Source organism: Dermacentor andersoni, chromosome 1 (genome assembly GCF_023375885.2).
Source record: "Dermacentor andersoni chromosome 1, qqDerAnde1_hic_scaffold, whole genome shotgun sequence".
Classification (NCBI taxonomy): domain Eukaryota; kingdom Metazoa; phylum Arthropoda; class Arachnida; order Ixodida; family Ixodidae; genus Dermacentor; species Dermacentor andersoni.
In genome coordinates this window covers 215391249-215410446 of record NC_092814.1, presented here as the reverse complement: position 1 = coordinate 215410446, position 19198 = coordinate 215391249, and the positions used below count along the sequence as shown (strand labels likewise).

The window sequence follows — 19198 nt, the reverse complement described above, 5'->3', positions numbered from 1 at the left end:
GGCTGCCTTTGGAGGCGTGCAGCATGGTAGGCTACTGCTCGGTGCCGCAGTGCCGGACGTACGCAACGGAGCCCGGTGTCAGCCTTATTCACACGTAGCCACAGCGCAAGGAGCTGCGCGAAGCTTGGCTGGCGAAACTTAGAGCTGGCAGACAGCCATCGGCTACAACTCGGGTATGCAGCAAGCACAGACGCGAGGAAGATTTCTGCTACGGCGCCGGGAGTGCACGACGTTCGGTGAGTAGCAGAAAACGCGCACTGAGACGCTCGCCCGCGCCCGCTGCCCGGCTAATGTCATGACGGTTTGGTCTATGAACTTGTTGATGCTAGATAATGGCAAGTTCACTGTAAAGGAAAGGGAGCGGTAAGACGCACATTTAAAAAAGGCATGGAATATGGTCATGTTTGTGTTATAAATTATTGCACTGGATTACGAAAAAAAAAATCAGAAGGAAATCGCACGCTGAGTACGAACGAGTAGGCGTCGAAGTCTCTATAGCGAAATTATTTTTGAACAGTTCTGATAGCGTCCACACAACAATGGTTGCTAGTGTGCTCTCAAATGCTCATATGCTGCGGCCTAAAGCTCACGGCACGGTGCGAAAACGCGCTCACAGCGAAAGCGAAACATTGTGCGCGGACATGCATGCAGACGCACAGTCGGTCGCTGCGAACCCGTGCGATCGCTGCATTGAGGCTTTATTCAGTTATGCCCCATTTGGTTATACAGACAGCCCACTATAAGAACATATTTCACATAGCTTACTCTCAGCGTTTACCTACCTTTCACGCAAGAAGCCGGTTCGGGAGACTCCATCGCGGCGACCGCGCGCAGTGGCGTTCACTGTACGTATTCGGTAAACAGATAGCGTCTGTAAACGCTTATTATTATTATATCGACAGTCAAAAACTTATCTCGTTTTCAGAGTACCTACATAAATGTCCAGGAGGGCTGCCGCGTGGTGTTTTTATTGAGCGCCGTAAGCGAAACCTATGAGGAGCGCGCCGCGTGATCCCTCATACTACGCAAGGGAGGCGCTTCCGGCAGATGGCGACTCCGTAAGTCCTCACCCCCAATAGAATTAACACTGGTAAGAACATATTCGCCGTGGATATCATGCATTCAACCGCTTTTGACATTTTGCGTACAGTAACCGATTTGAACGGGATCAGAGTGCGTTCCTACATTCCTGTCGACAAGGATATAGCAACAGGCGTCATTTACGACGTAGACGCTGCAATACCAAACGAAGACTTGCCTATCCTAGTCAAAGCAGCCACTCCTGATGCTAGCATCATGCATGTATCTCGGATTGGCAATTCACGGTCTGTGAAGATCTTCAAGGGCAACACCATACCATCAAGGTGGGCCATTTTCGCCACCCCGCAAAACCGTTCATTCTGAAACCTCTCCAGTGCCACAAGTGCATTCAAATGGGTCACGTCAGAGGCGTTTGTAATAACACAGCAGTATGTGTGCGCTGCGCTAAGTCCCACACCCCGGAATCCTGCCAAGTAACTGTATTTAAGTGCCGAAACTGCAAAGGACCGCATGAAGCCAAGTCGAGAAATTCCCCCGAATCAAGAAGGAGCGGAGTATAGTTAAGGAGATGGTAAATTTTGATAAAGTGGGTAAGTTTGACTGACCAGTTTATGAGGCCTCGTGTTAAATATTTTGCACCCTGGCTGACAGAAGTGCCCTAGCGCATGGCTTCAACTTTATTTCGACCGCTTAGGATTTTTCGCTGTGCCCCGAAACATCAGTGCACCTGCGTTTTCTGCCTTCAACCACCATCGTAATGGGTCTGCAGCAGCTGGGAATCGTATGCCTGCGATTCCCAGCTGCTGAGTGGCTTAATGTCGTAACCCCTGGCTTTCGCTTGACTAGCTGTGCCAACGCGGTTGCTGCAGCTACTGCCTGCACAGGACCCACCGGTGTACGATCCGATGTGCTTGCAATGACAAAGGGAGAGGAAGGGCCGCAAATACTATGATACAGCTGCTGTGATATAAGGTACTGTTACATGGTCCCCAATGCTGCCATTCGCTGCTACGCGTCCGTTCAAGGTACTCAAGGTACTGAACAGGGCAGGCGAGTGACCCACTAGGTGTTTCTTTTGCGGTTTCGACTAGGGTTACGATATGCGTTATACAGTAACACTAGTTTCGACCATGAAATATGTGCAATGTAGCTTAATACCGAGGAAAAAAATATCAATTAATGAAAGTAAAATACGTAGTGGTTGCTATGTGAGTGTGCGGAGCGGAACATACCCTGCCTATGGTCACCACAGATGTCTCGCTAAATACAAGTGCCGGCCAAACTATCACGAGGCACAAGGGCAGCCGTCAGCACTCGGCGTTCCAACGTGGCCTCCCTCCTAACTACAAAACAAACCCAACGCTGCTTTAGCTTTGATGACCCGATGAGAACCGGCACACTCGGCGCGCATGACATGGAGCTAAGGCCAGTAATAAAGCGCCAGCTAGTAAAAAAAAGAACTAACAAAATAAACGAGGGGCACTAACACCTACTTCCCCTTGCTTCTTTATTTCGGCTTTAGTTATCACTTGGCACGTGTTCATGAGAAGAAGAAGAACAACAAACCTTTATTTGCTGAAAGGACTTTGTTGCCCCTAATACGGGCAACGCCCTGTGGTCGGGCCCCTATTCCAAGGCATCACCGGCCCTCGCCATCCTTTCTGCTCTCCGGACGAGCCTGAGCTGATCTCCGAGGGCGGAGCTGGATAGCAATGTCTCCCACCTCACTCTCGTGTTATTCTCTTCTTGCTCTTCGGTGCGAGCCGTGCATTCCCATGTGATGTGGTAGAGTGTCGGTGTGCTCCTACACCACAGGCACATGCCCTTGTATGCTGTTGGGCAGTATATGTGCAATTTATCTAGGTTTGTATATGTGTGCGTTTCGAGCCTGCGTAATGTCCCTGAGTCCACGGCTGAAAGGTTCCTATGCGGTGCTCGGTAGAGCCTTTTCAATTCCCTGTAGTATTGCAAGATTGCTTTATAACTTGGATCGATGGGTGTCGGGTCCTCCACGATGTTGCCATGGGCAGCTCGGCAATTAGCGAAACCTCGAGCCGCCTCATCTGCATGGAGGTTCCCAGTAACACCCTCGTGTCCCGGGGCCCATGTTATTGTTTGGGTATCCCTGACGTTGAGTTCTCTGCTGATTATGGTAAGTATCCGGTGTGCTCTCGCGCCGCTTTGTTCCCTCTGATAGTTCCTACATGCGACCTGAGAATCTGTGATTATTGTCGGTGGAGCATTGCGCTCTATGCCTTCTCTTATAGCTAAGGCGATGGCTATCTCTTCGGCTTCTATAATGGTTGCTCGGTACACCGAAGGACAGGCCGTGATTTTACCTTTACGGTTTACGACAGCTGCCACCATATTCTTTGCATTGGCCCAATATGGTGAAGCATCCGTGAATCTTGCAGTGTCCAAGTACTTTGTCGTTTTGTCTATGTATTCTGCTCTAGCTTTTCTCCTTCCTGCGTGTAGTGTCGGATCCATGTTTTGTGGTATTGGTGACACCCCATACAAATCTCTAATCTGGCAGGGTAGACCCTTGGCGTTTTGGTATATTTGTGTCCAAGGTAGACTCTTTGTCTCTCTTGGAAAGAAGCGGGTGGCGCCGTAAACTTGCCTAGTGGATTTCAGTACTGCAGTCTTTACCGCCAACCTTACGGAGCGGTTACAGAGGCCATACGCCACCTGACATGAGAAAGGACACGAAGACATTTTTCACTGGCCCCCAAGTCAGTGTGGTATTATCTGCAAAGAAGGTGGCGACCACGTTGCTCGTTTAGCCTACGTAGAAGACCAACGCCTATCAATGCCGCTGTCTAGAACAGGTGCTTCAAGGATGCCGCACACAGTCGCATGCCAATGCACCACACTGGAGTGGAATGAATCACATTCATTGCATGCATTCCCGATTATACACACTGGATCCAACCTTAAACTGTTGCCTTCCGCCAAGACTTCCCCCGAAGAGACACGACCCTTTTGCGTAGGCTAGGGTTGCACTGTTAAAGTGTTTTTGTGAAAGAAACAGAAAAAGTATGGCAACCGTGTTTTTCGGTGATTTCACCAAACTATTCTGCTTATTGGTTTTGGGTAATTTTACAGATAAGTGTTGTTAGATCATACGTTACATTAATGGAGTAACTTTTACTTTACTAATTAATGCAGTAACTTTCACTCTCCTCATTACAGCAGCGTTCATGTAGTTCGAAAGAGTCAAATGCTGGAATCTAGTTGTAACAGATCATAACTGCACAGATAATCACGCTACAACAAATGAAGTGCGACCACTGACGAGACACCCGGCTCCAAAACACACGGCACTTCGCGACACATGCAAGTATCCACTCTACGAGCTTATGCAGTCATGATCTGAGCAGCATGGCTCGCCCTCATTGCAGCTGTATTTTATTCAGAAACTAAGACCAATTGGCTCGTGCACACGACATCTGCCCATTCTTGTGTGGCTAGTGTAGCTACACACAAATGTTATAGTTGAGGATGGTTAAGAGACGAACAAATCTCACTTCGCTCACAGTGTTAATGGTATTTTTTTCACTTTACCGTATGAGGGCTAATTCAACGAAAAATTCTGTCTTTGACCGTAAACAGACAAAATGCCTTTTTTAAATAAAATAATATATGTTTCTTCCACTGAAAGGAATTTTCTGTAGTAAGATTATAAATTTCCCTTTGTTTCTATGTTTTCTTCTCATTTATGTTTTACAGTATGGGTGTCACGTTTATGAATGTCCACGCATTCCGCATAGAGATGGCCGACACCGCAGTCTGTGGCCATTGCGGCGGCGAGGAAACAATCCGTCATGTTCTGTGCCAGCGCCCACAGTACAGTGGGCAGAGACAATCACTTTCCGTCGTGCTCAACCAGTTGGACGAATGGCCTCTGTCGGAAGAAAGAATTCTAGAACATCGACGGGACTTAACATCGCATCAGAAGGCCGTGCAAGCTCTACTGCGCTTCTTGAGGTTCACCAGTCTGTTTGAACGCCTCTAATGGGAACGCCCTTCCTATTACCCCTTTCATTATTATTATTATTAATATTATTATTATTATTATTATTATTATTATTATTATTATTATTATTATTATTATTATTATTATTATTATTATTATTATTATTACAGTCGGCAGTCGGCGGCGATTCAACAACCGGACATTAACACACATATTTTACAGGCTCGCACGTGCTATCATCCGAGAAGATTCTACTCGTAGGTGCTTCCACAACCACCAACAGCTCCACTGCAGGCTTACAATGAATAATCGTTATAACAATGTTTTCATATTTCAGTAGAATGCTAATAGCCTTCGAAATAAGTCAGCTGATTTTCGCAAACTACTAGCTCAACATAACTTCCCTGTTTTATGCATGCAGGAAGCAGGCGTGTGAGATGACTTTCGTCTTTCGAACTATGTTATATATAAATCATCGCGCATTGCTGGAAGTAGTAGAGCGATGTTATGCGTGAGAAAAGACCTGCCGTCCTATTTAATACATTCGAGCGATTTAAACATACCGGAGTTCGTAGCATGCAAGATATATTTTAGAAATACAAGCGTCACAGTGATCAGTCTTTATCTACAATGTTCTAGCAAAATATCAGTAGACAGCTTGGTGAATGTGTTTGGTATCGCAAACTCATGTGCTGGTTTGTGGGGACTTCAACGCACATAACGTCATCTGGGGCAGTGAATATAATGATTCCCGTGGAAGCATTATAGAGTCTGCCGCAGAAAAAAGTAATCTGATTGTGTTAAATGACAGCTCTCCAACGTTCTTGCGGGGGTTTCGTTAGTCAAGCTGTATAGATGTTACGCTCTGCTCCCAAGACCTTCTTGATGGCGTTGAATGGTCAACGGACATAGAAACGCACGGTAGTGATCATTTTCCGATCCTGGTAAAACATCGCCTCATACGGAGTGAAGGGACCCGCCACTACTCAAAATATACTAATTGGCAAAGTTTTCGGCACCATTTAAGTAATTCATTGGGCGAAAATCCGAACTTTCAAAGTTTTGCAAATATATTGTGCGAGTCCTACAAGAACTGCACAAAGCAAGTCATTGTTCCAAATGAATACGCTGCAGTCTCCGGAAGTCTCCGCTGCAGTCTCCAAGTACTCCGGAAACATCTGTTGCTGACGAATTTTGTCAACTTATATCCAGACCAGGAATTCCGTTTACTTGCCTACAATTTGCAAGTTCGACAACACAAGCAGAACAGAGGGTTCGTGCGTGCTTTAAGTCACAACATCCACAACTTGATTGTGAGTTTAGATTAAATGAATTGAAAAGTGCCCTTTCGTCATGCCGTACAAAGACAACCGCAGGCCCAGATGGTGTTACGTATGTGATGTTAAAGAACCTAGGTCCAGTAGGAAGAATGACTCTTTTGGAGATATTTAATGATATCTGGATAAGAGAGACTCTACCGGATTCATGGAAATTAGCTCGGGTAATTCCAGTGCTAAAACCAGGAAAGACTCCACTTTGTCTTGACTCCTACCGACCCGTCAGTCTCACAAGCTGTTTTTCCAAACTAATGGAGAAGATGATAGACAGTCGACTGCAATGATGGTGTCAACACACACATGTGTTTTCCGACCACATGACCGGTTTTCGACAAAATCGTTGTACAATGGATGCAGTATTAGATATTGCCACATACGTCGAACATGAACGAAGCTGCGGAAATGTGACAGTAGCAGTATTCTTAGACATTCAAAGAGCATTCGACACTGCAAGTCACATACACGTCCTTGCTGGTATGTTAGAGCTTGGCCTACATGGTCGAACGCTGCGATGGGTGTCAAACTTCTTGAAAGATAGAAAAATATTTATGGAAACAATAGAAGGAGAGAGTAATTATCACAGCATCACGCAGGGCGTTCCGCAGGGCAGTGTTCTGAGTCCGTTTTTATTCAATTGTGTCATGGCAGCCTTGCCACAAAAACTCCCCTCTGGTCTACGGTATTCTCTGTACGCAGATCACATCTGCATATGGGCCTCTGGTTCTAATATACAAGACATTCAAACAACGCTGCAAGAGGGCCTTGATAGTATCGACACCTTTTTAAAAGAAAGAGGCATGAGTCTTTCATACGCAAAGACAGCCGTACTTCCTTTCACTAGACGACAGTTGTTAATTTCCAACTTAGGCTTAACGGGCAAACTTTGATGTTTGTGAAAGAGCATAAATTTCTTGGAGTTATTCTTGACCGCCAACTTACATGGGCTTCACACATCCGCGCAATTGAAAAACAGACCAATGCAGTAATAAACGTACTTCGGCGACTCGCAGGCACAACGTGGGGGGGATCAGTCTCTTCGCTACTACAAGTTCATAACGCACTCATAAAACAAAAAATTGCTTACTCGGCACCTATTCTCCATGGTTTATCGCAAATTCTGAGGAACGTCTTCAACGTTTACTAGCAAGGGGGCTGCGAGTGTGTCTTGGGGTTCCGCAGGCTACCTCGAGTTCTTTAGTAATTGCTGAAGCTCGTCACCCCCCATTTCCAGTCATACGAACGGTTGAAACATGCCGACATATTTATCGCATCTTAACCCAACACGAGAAGCATCCATTAAACCTCGTGCTCACCGAAAGAAACAAAAGCAAAATTCACGATGTTGTTCGAGAACATAAAGCATTATTACCAAGATTTGAATTATGCAAAGTGGATGTTAGTTACCCTCCCTGGATGTTAACATACCCTAAAATAGAGTTATCGGTTGACGGGATTATATCTAAGAGAGACATGTTCATAGTAGCCGCACAGCAACTGGCACTCTACCAAATTTACTCATTATATCCCCAGTACATCCACGTTTATACAGATGGTTCGTGTCATAAAATTCCTCGACTTCAGCATTCGTCATTCCACATTTAGCGCTAGAGCAAACATTTAAATTATCCCGGGAGACATCTTCCACCATGGCAGAACTATTTGCAATCCTGTGTGCTTTGCGTTTCATAACTTTAGAAAATCATTCGCAAAAATGGGTTATCTTTAGCGATTCGCAAGCCGCTCTCACATTACTACAGAGCAATAAGAAAAATTCTTTGAACACTTCGATATTGTATGAGACGCTCAAAGAACTTACAAAAGCAAGCGCAATGAACCCCGTAATTGCATTTCAGTGGATTCCTGGGCACTGCAATATTCCTGGTAATACTGCAGCGGACGCAGCTGCGAATCGAGCGCACAATAACGCAGAGACAACTAATCTTCCCCTATTGCGCAGTGAAGTCCGTCTGATCCTGAGACAGATTTCTTGTCGTCTCATTAAAACTACCTGGTTTGACCAGCAAACTAAAAACTCGGAGGTATACTCAATAGACCCATGTATAAACTTAACAATGCCGGAAACTCTAAGAGACAACAGAAAATTTGAAACTTTGGTACACCGGCTGCGTCTTGGTACTGCATTTACGAGACACTTCTTGTACAGAATAAAACATGTCTCTAGTCCGCAGTGTTCTTGTGGCCATCCAGACGAAGATGTGCATCATCTTCTTCTCGAGTGCTCGAAATACGATACACAAAGAACGGTACTGCAAGCTAATTTACTTATATTAGACAGAAGACCACTCACTCTAAAAAAGATACTTGGCCCATGGCCAACTGCGGGCCTTCAAAAAAGAGCGTTTCTTGCTCTGAAAAAGTTTTTAGAGGACATCAATATCCTGAGAAAATATTAGGCATCAGATGACCCGAATACGCTAAATGAGTAACACAAACGTTGTTCGTGGTTCATAATTGGTTTAGGTGGTGATCGCAACTTTTACCCAATATGTATAATTCTGTTCTGTACTTGCAGTGCATTACATGTGTTGTGTGTTTTGGCTGTTCGAAATATCTGACTTTATATATGCGTGCGTGGACTGAACTAATGCACAGAACTTTGCGACTCGTGTACTGTTGGACTGTATATTTTTTATTCATCCAGTCTTCTACTGAGCGCCATATTTCGTGTCGCTATTCTCCCTTTTTGCGCAAATTTGTTTCATCAGCCAAGTGACAAGGAGTAGCCGGTGCCACCACATAAAGGCGCCAACCTCTCCTAACATTCACTTCAATAAAAAAAAAGATTCTACTGCTGGATTGGGCCTTCATCCGGTTTTCAAGCCATCACCATTTCAGAAACTTCATCGCAGAAGGCTTTTGGGAAATCACACCAGCCTCTGGAAACCCTTGCAGAAACGCCTACTTAAACAGCCTGAAGCACAGGACGCTCTGCAGTCGGCGGCGATTCAACAACCGGACATTAACACACATATTTTACAGGTACTGTACTTACCTTGTGAATCTAACTAAGGGTGTTGGCCGCCGACTGCAGAGTGTATCTTGTTGAGTGGTATTATGGACAATTGTATTGCTTGTAACAAACTGTTACCCGATGATGGTCGTTTCATTACTTGTTCGGAGTGTGGGAACCCTTATCATTTGGGTCAACATTGCTCAGGTCTAGCTCAAAATACTTTCGCAGCGAAGAGTCAAAGTAAACGTGAATCATGGGTGTGCAAAACGTGTCGCGCGGTAAAGCAACGAGGGGGGGCGGGCTCACAGTCTACGAGTACGACTCCACCAGAAGAAGACACTTCAGAAGCCACGGTAATGTCAGAGCTGGCAGGTATTAGGCAAACTTTGACCTCTTTGCTGACTTTACATGGAAAAGTAGATTCTCTGCTCCTCCTGAAAGCAGAATTCACAAACTTGAGCATAACAATGAAAGACCTAGAAGAAACAGTCTCCTTTTTGTCTAAACAATAAGACATGGTGTTAGCCCAGCTTTCCGCCAGTAAAGAACATGAAGCTGCGCGTGAAGCACAAATTACTGACATGAAAACGCAACTGGAAACACAGGCGGAACATCTGCAGCAGCTGCAACAGGATCTAAATGAAAGCGAACAGTATGGCAGAAAAGTGAATATGAAAATTGAAGGGCTACCTGTCAAACACGAGGAAAACCTAAAAGAAGTCTTATCGAACATAGCCAGTAAACTGGAGCTATCAGATTTATGTAGCTCTGATATCGAGGCGGTGCATCGCTTACCAAACAAACATAAGACGAACCCAACAGTACTAGTACGTTTTTCTTCCGTGACCGCAAGGGATGCGTGGTTTGATGCGCAGGGGAAGCTAAGACGCTTGCATCAAATTGCACAGCTGCCGAGGCTTTTCATCGATGATAATCTGACAAGAATGAACCGAAATCTGTTCTGGCGAGCTAGAACTGCAGCAAAAGAAAAGAACTAGAAATTTGCATGGGTCAAGGGCGGAAATATTTTCGTGAAGAAGAATGAAGATGCACCCCTGATCCGAATTAAGAATCTAGCCGATATTCTTAAAAGTTCTTAAGCAACATGGCAACGAATTTTTCCTCTGTCTCAAATTTCAATGAGTTCAAAGATATGTTTGCTACCAGCCGTGAACACGGTTTCACAGTAATTAGTATTAATATCAGAAGTCTACGAAAATATTGGGAGGAACTTAGAGAGGTAGCGGAATCAGTCGCAGATGTAGTAGATGCATTATAATAGTGGAAACAAATGTACCAGAGGACTGCACTAACATTTACAAATTAAAGGGTTACAAAGCCCATTTTATGTCACGACAGAAACGACGAGGAGGGGGTTCAGCGTTGTTTGTTAAGATAAGATGTGACACTGTGGTTACGGACATTTCTTTAAACCACGCCGAAAGTTTGACAGTAAAAATTACGCTTACAAACACAGAATTATTGTTGATAGCTATTTGTCGTCCGCCTAATAACAGTGTCACACGGTTCTTGCGTGAACTTGAAGAAATTTTAGAAGGCCACAACGCAGCAGATCAGATTTGTTTGGTGGGTGACCTAAACATTAATATATTGAACATCAGTTCGACTACTGTCGGATTACCTCTCCATCTTATCAGCCTATGGCTTACAAGTGGCTATAAATCAACCTACAAGAGAAGAACTCTTACAAAATAGACTAGTATCCTCCTGTCTAGACCACATAGCAATAAGAGCACCGAATTATTCTTTATATCATAAGGCAAAAGATAGCGGATCACTATTTTGTCGCATGTCGACTTAAGGCACTTTTACCCCTGCCCGAAAAGGACAAATCAGAAGAAAAAGATGATAGTAATCAACTAGAAGTGCAGATTTTTAATAAGAAACCATTTGGTCATTTGATTGCACAGTTTGACTGGGCGTAAATTATTAAGGATTCTAATTATGCTAAAGTTTATGAAAACTTTTGTGAGCAGCTGGAGAAGTTTGAGCTTTCTAGTATGTACACAATAACTAAAAAACAAAGAAAAAGTTACCCCTGGTTCACAGCCGACATAATGAGAGCTATTTCCTACATAGACTGGTTGTGGAAAAGGAGCAGGTGTGCGCCGAAAAATCAAGACTTGAAAACGGAATATAAGATTGCCAGGAATAGGGTCGTTGCCCTCTTGAGATCAACAAAACGGCGGTCTTTCTTAGACAGATTTAATCAAGCACACAAAAATTCTACAAAAACTTTGGCTTTAATAAATACGCTCCGAGGCAATAGTGCGGCACCTGCTAATTTCTTAGAATCTTTTTCAGAGAAGCCAGATATAGTGGTAGATAAGTTCAATCATTTTTTTCCCGCGTTTTTCTAACACTGCGCGGTCGCAGAGACACACTTGCTCGCTCAAACGAACTGTTCAAGCATCCGCTTTTTGCCCACATTGTCGAAGGAAGATCTGAGGAGAATAATTTTCAGTTTCCGACCTAATAAACAACCTGGTATAAATGGGTTGGCTGTGGCCACACTAAGAAGAAATTTTGATATATTAGCAGACATACTGCTTTTTATGATTAATGGTTTTATAAGCACCGCATCAATTCCGGAGACATTAAAAACGGAGATTGTTAAGCCACTGTACAAAGCAGGAAAAAAAGATGAAGTTGAAAACTATAGACCTATCTCTGTTTTGCCTATACTCTCTCAAATACTGGAAAAGTTTCTGTTTGATTGTATGACTTCCTTCTTAAAGAAATTTTCAATCCTAACACCAAGACAGTTTGGATTTGTTGCTGAGCGAGGTACTATTACACTGTTACAAGAGTTCACCGATAAATTATATTCTGCTCTAGATAAGAACCTGTATAGTTGTGCTTTGTATTTAGATTTAGCAAAAGCGTTCGAAACTGTAAATCACGATATCTTATTTGAAAAGTTGTTTCGTTTGGGTTTCAGGGGACCCTTTCTTGATCTTATTTGCAATTATTTACAAGATAGGTCACAGGTGGTCATGGGCAGTAAAGAAATTGTTAGCGCTAGAAAATATATTACAGCTGGGGTTCCACAGGGATCCGTGTTATCCCCTCTCTTATACAATTTATTTATGAACGACTTTCCCACGATAATTACAAAAGCCACTGTGTATCAATATGCAGATGATACAGTTCTACTCACTCGTCATGTGCATTATGAGGAAGCTATTAGCACCCTACAAAATGCAGTTCATAAGGCTATGCAATGGTTTGACGAAAACTGTGTATATGTCAATGCTAAGAAAAGCAAAACCATGTGCTTTCGTAGTCCATTAAAAACTCAAAAAATAAACTTGCCAATATTTCGACATAATGAACATTGTATTTCATGTAAATGCACTGCTATAGAATATGTGGAGACATTCAAATACCTGGGTGTAACGTTCAACAGCGGCATGTCTTGGCAGCATCACATGGCGTTTTTGTGTGGCAAACTACGTAGTGTTGCATATTTACTTTTCAACATAAAGGGTTTAGTACCTCTACCAGTCAAGAAAATGATAATGCATGCACTAGCGTACAGTGTGCTGAGGTATGGTATAACGATCTTTGCCTTTTGTACAGAGCGTTGGAAAAATCGGATTGATAAATTACTAAAAAATATATTTAAAAATGTGGCTTATGGTACTACACTGAACGACAATAATATTTTTCAGGAATTACGATTTTGCACATTGGAGGATTTATTTACCAGAACTGTTATTATGCGGAATAATTGGAGCGATGAATTCAAAGAGGCATACGATGCACCTCGATTGTTAAGCAATAAAAAACGTTTTAAGGTACCCTATTCCACTACTAAGTATGGTGAAGCGAGAAGAAGTGTATACATCCCAAAAATATTTAACGATTTGGCGGATGAATTCTTTTTGGCAACTTCGAAAAAACAGTTGAATAAATTATTGATGAAATGTTGAAATTTAGTCCTGATTCTTACTTAAGTTGTTTATGTGCTTCTCTTTATTTACTATGTCATTGTCTGTAACGGGCAATACTACCAACCATTCTTCGGAAAGTTGAAAAAAAAAACGTGTTATTATGTAAATGTCTACCTTTTCACCTTTTATGTAAATATGTAACCACATCGCTGTACCGACTCTGCCGGGCCTAGTCGCACAAGTCCTCGTGGACTTAGACAGGCCCGTTTCTTTGTTTTGCTTTTGGATGTGTGTCAATGAATATTATTATTATTATTATTATTATTATTATTATTATTATTATTATTATTATTATTATTATTATTATTATTATTATTATTATTATTATTTATCTCTCTCTGTCCCCTGTCCAACCGCTATTTCCCCCCCCGCCCCCCAGTGCAGAGTAGCAAACCGGAAACTTGCATCCGGTTAACCTCACTGGGTCTCTCTCACTCTCTTTCTCTCTCTCTCTCTTTCTCTCTCTCTCTGTCTATCTATATATCTCTTGATCTCTCTTGTTCGCTAGAGCCCAAGATTCCGCTGCAGCTGCTTCTCGATGTTTCGCTTGCGGCACATTCTGTTACCACCCTTAGATGCATGTCATGCCAACAATAACAATGCATCCGCATAAACTCCAGCCCGTCTTGTCTAATCTAATTATAGACTCCTCCACGCACAGGGTGCTCGTTTGTCTCCAGTAAAGCACTGGCTTGCGCACTGTATCTGCAATTCCAACGATAGGAGGACGGGCCGCGTTGCGCAGTATATGTGCATGGTGTGAGGAGTTCGGTAGAAACTGTTAAAGTAACGTTTGCATGCGTACCTACTTAAAGAAAGAAAAGAAACGGCATGTTCATAAACTACCAGAGAAGCAGACCGTATAATGTAGGAGTTTCACGTGACGGACGTGTAGCCAAACTAGGTGACAACTTCGCGGAAATATATTTCGATGGAACACATATACATATCGCCTACTGAAACGTTCTGTCGGTAGCGCTTGCCGCATTTTTACATTCGTTAACTTTTTTTAATATTGCGTACATTCCCCAGACCACGATATTAAAGCAGTAAAAATGTAGCAGCTGCCGCGGCTGCTACTTTTTTACTGGTATTTTTTAACACTTTGCCACTACGATAGCACACCCGCCACATGTGCGCAGACTGCGTCAAGCGAAGTTCATTCGGTGCTTTCATATTTTTTTTAACCTTTAGTCGCAGGTTATTCTTGCCTAGATCTGAAAATAGGGCCTCTCCAGAGATCCCACTACGGCTGGCTCCACGTGGATTTATCATCCCCCCCCCCCTCCCCTTCCCGTGCCCACACACCTCCCTCGTCTCGATTCGAGCGATACTTAGACGCTCCTACAATTTGGGCACCGTCCCAGAGGAACGTGGAGCGTAACTCGCTTCTTTAGCTGTCCGGCTAGGTCCGCGTAAATTAGAGTTTCTTACTTTTTTTTTAATTGCTGCGGTTGCTGCGCATATTCGCCACACATCCTGGTTGCTGCAGGCGTACACTGTTACGCATGCAAGCGTGTCCCACACAGTAAAACCAAGCCGTAAGCTTTAAACGATGCATCTCCTGCGGCTAAAAGCTTTCGCAGCCTTATATTGTTTTTACTTATTTGATTAACTTTACCAGTACCTTCTTTTCCTTGTTGTTGTTGTTCGATCACGAAAACGGCCGAAATCGCTATTTCGCCCGCTTTCGTGTTTGAACACTCACCGCCAACACAGGCATAGGCGCACCGACGCAAAGGACGCGTTCGCTCGCGCAAACGATTTGCGTGCCGCGTAGCTCTTCAAGACGCAGGTGCCATACACCTATACTAGGTCTACAGATGCGCCGGTCCATTGCTTCGTTCTCTGCGGAATTACGCCATGAAACAGCAAACGTTACCTAAATATCCTCACTGCAACATGTCTACGACGTCAATGAAGCAACATTCCTTTAATAAAGTATTCATGAAGCTTTCGGCTATTCGCTTACATTGACAATCATCGCCGATGGTTCCTGCAACAATTTGCTTTCCAAATAGTATGCCGTTATGATACTCTAGAAAAATAAGTCTCCATATTGAATAACTAAATACTAAGAGATTACTTGTCACAAAAAAAGCACTACATTCTTAGTAAACTAAGTTAGTAAAGCGGTAGAAAGTAATATTCACTACCTGCTGAAGCTAGTGAACAGCACTAACTCAGACTCACACTTCTTAAAACAAAGTCGTTGTAAGTATTAACTATAGTTTACTGTGGTAAAAAGGCTACAAACGGCGATAAGGCGCCTCAGAAAGGCTGGCCTACGTTTCGATAGGTGGGCTTATCTTCGTCAGGTGGGCCAATCTTACCCTTTGACGAAGTTAGGCCCGCCTATCGAAACGTAGGTCAGCCTTTCTGATGCACGTTATACCTGTTTGTAGCCTTTATACTACAGTGTGGTACTTTATCTGTCAGACGCCTTCTTAATTTTGGATAACTATATGTTAGTAACCGTTTCTCCCAATATTCATTACCTTGCTAGTAAAGTCAGCAACCATACGGTTAGTAACCATATTTAAATTTTGCCATTACAGTGTTTCCCCTAATGCTCTTCAACATCTCAATAGAAAAAAATTTGTTTACTACTCAATCAATTAGTGATTATCTGATATATCTTGATTCCCATTACCGTGTATAATTTATTTGCTCAAATACCACCTTTTATCTCTATTATACTGAATTTAGCAATCATGAACACCCATTCCTGAAGCATTTGCAGTATACCAGGTGTTTTTCAAGCATTGAGGATAAACCAAAGCTATAATTAAGGGTGCTATAACGTAAAACTATTCCAAACTTTCATATTCCAATTATGCAATCAGACCTCCGCGATTGGTCAAAAACTTTTTGGACCACCCGCACTTCGCCTGCCTGTCACGCGACTTCACGAAAACTGCGATAGCTCCTCATCTGATATGACGCGTACACACTGATTATGCATGGTTGGACCGAACAAACGAAAAATAGTTATTTCTGATTCGACGCCTTTTGACCATAGGACCTCGCCAATTGGTCAAAAGTTTTCAGGCTACACCCACTTCATCGGCCTGTCACGCGACGTCACAAGACCACGAAAACTCACCGCGTGAAAGTGACGTGTACGCGTTAAAGATGCATTAATATGCCGAACAAAACTAAATTTTCTTCTCAATAGCCGCAGGCTGCCCCGTTCCGAAAAGAATAAAAGATGACTGCCGCCAATCGCTCAGTCACTGGCTACTCGCACCTGCCGGAGAGCATGGATTTAATTGTGTATAATAAATCTTTTTGCGTGGCCGTCTAACGTTTTCGAGCGCTTTCGACACTTTTACGACTTCGTTCTGCCAAGTCTTCTTTGCTGGGGATCCGTTTTAGCATCATTCTTAAGCTTCCGTTGCATGCCGCCGTGGTTTTCGACGAGCCGCCGCAAGCTAAGTAAGGGAAAGGGGACCAATCGCAGACGCCGGCACCACCCTCTTCATCCGGTTATCGATTTTCAGTGCAGTGGCTCGGCCCCATCGAATCGCTCTCCACTTGAGCGTGCTCCTCGCCTCTTGTCAGCCAATTAGATAAGACAACCCGCTCAGTGTAGGCATGTTTATTCGTTTTTCAAGCAAACAAAAGTCCCCTCTTATGAACGAGGAGAGCGTTTGATTGATCTGTTCAGACAACCCTGCGGGTGACCGCCCGATGTTTGCGTCGGCGGTTAGGCAAATTTGACGTGAGGAAACTGAAAACATCAGTTTCGGTGCGAAACTGATGCTTTGACGATGCAACATGATGTCGATAATAAGAAATGCTACAAATCTACTACAGGCGTGATGTGTTCTAAAACAGGAAAATGCAAGAGGAATACTCATTTTGAGAGATCAAAACGTTGAAGGCTTGAGGGGCACGTATGAAGTCACGCCTCTCATTCGGCGGGAATTTCAGAAACGCATAAAACCTTCCCAACGATCTTGCGTCAACTAACTTTCCCTTCACGCCCTGGTTAGGTGAATTGTGATATAGCGAGGAGCAACCTCTCACATAAGGTCGCTTATTAGTTGCCTAATGAAAACCACTAAGGAAAACTTTCTAGTTAGTAACGGCAGCACTTACTAGCTTCAGTATCTCCTGGCTAGTACACAGCTAGTAAGAAGGTAGTAAAGTACACGTGAAATTAGTAAACGCATGCATTTATAGTTATTTAATAACTTTGCTTTTAATAGTGTAGGTCCCTTCGAATTTCGCTGAACATTTCTGAACCAGCCCTCGACAGGGCCATGTGCGGCACCGCACAAGCTCCCATTGTGGGAGGGCAGCGCGGTAACTACGCACGGAGCATTCATCGTAAACACGAATAAAAGTGCAGCGACTGACATGTTCTGTCGTCTGCTGAGGGCAGTGAAGCCTTTTCGACGAATGTGCACGCACGCACAGATGACAAGTGTGTTTTCCTTTCAGTATATCAGTCATCTCTTTTGTGGTAGTTAGATCACGCTGTGGCAGCGAAGTACGGCCGCGGGCGGCACTTCTTCGTCAGAAAATGCATACCAAAAGAGAGCAGTTGGAAGGAAACGAATTTTAACACGTCGCAAACCTTTACAGACGTGTCCGGACGACTGTCTGAGCATCTAACTTGTAACCCGCCTATTCACACTGGCTGGGCTGGTCGTAACCAAATTGGGCGAGTCCGCGTACCACTAATCGAACAGCGTGGTGCCATGCTGTCTGCTAGCAAGAACTTGTGAGAGACCCGTACTTGCCAAATTAGAGAGTATAGAGGGGAAACATGGACTCGTGCTCGACTGTTCCTGCACGAAGTCAAATAGAAGAGCGCTGCGCAGCGGCGCGTGCTGCAGTGCTGCAGAGGGCAGCCAAATCGGAGAGACCAAATGGAACCGTAACGATTCTTATCCGTTGATTCAATTTCTTTCCGCCATCCGGTTCGTTCTGCTGATACTGTAGTATGAGCTCCGCTGAGATAAGTGACGAAGCACAAAAAAAGCAGGAACAAATATAATAAAAGGATTACATTATATCGGCGATGTTTTAGGATTAGCTCATAGCGCAGCGTGCAGGCGTTCTGTCGTCTATGAGGGGTTGTGTAGTCACACGGTCACATTGCTAGAGTACTTCGAAGAGCGTGAAACCGTATTCATCTTAGAAAGCGGTGACCAATCGAAATATAATGTTTCTTGATGTTTCGTGGTTGATTTGTTGTTCTTTTTTAGTTAAAAACACTTTAAACACATAACGGAGCAAGTGTGGAACAACGGTTGGGAATAGCCACCGCAAGTCAGCGTAAAAGTTTACGGAACCTGTTCGTTTACGGAACTAATTTGCATGCTGAGTGCTTCCTTAATGCTCTTGGGCTGCTAAGCATGAGGTCGCGGGATCGAATTCCGGCCACGGTGGCCCCTTTTCGATTACATTTGTGTATGGAACATTCGTGTACTTAGATTTAGGTGCACGTTAAAGAACCCCAGGTGGTACAAATTATTCCGGAGTCTCCCACTATGGCGTGTCTCATAATCATATCGTCGCTTTGGCACGTAACACCCCATAATTTTTTTTTCCTTAATGTTCTTAATGATTACTTCCTTCAGCAGTATCGGTTTACAGTTCAACCAGTTTTAGGTTGCTGGCTAATTTATAGACGCATGAAACGCTGATACGATAAAGTCTTAAGCTAATAAGCTTAATACGATAAAGTCTTACAGTCACATAGATATCGATACGCATACTGTGTCTTGCAAAAGACTTGGTTTTACTTAGTGGGCCACCCTGCTGCTTCTGGCGAAGCCTCAAGATCGATAATAACGGGCTCTAACACATCCCGAGGAAAAATGGCAAAATCACATCTAGGCACATGCGACCGCAATATTTTGTGCAGTGCATTTAG

At 43.7% G+C, this 19198-nt stretch overlaps 1 protein-coding gene across 1 annotated transcript in view; it reads right to left on the bottom strand.

Moving 5' to 3' along the window:
* LOC126547907 (neuromedin-K receptor-like) overlaps positions 1–19198 on the bottom strand; it is a 239472-nt gene that overhangs the window by 209905 nt on the left and 10369 nt on the right. The gene's annotated exons all lie outside the window — the stretch shown is intronic.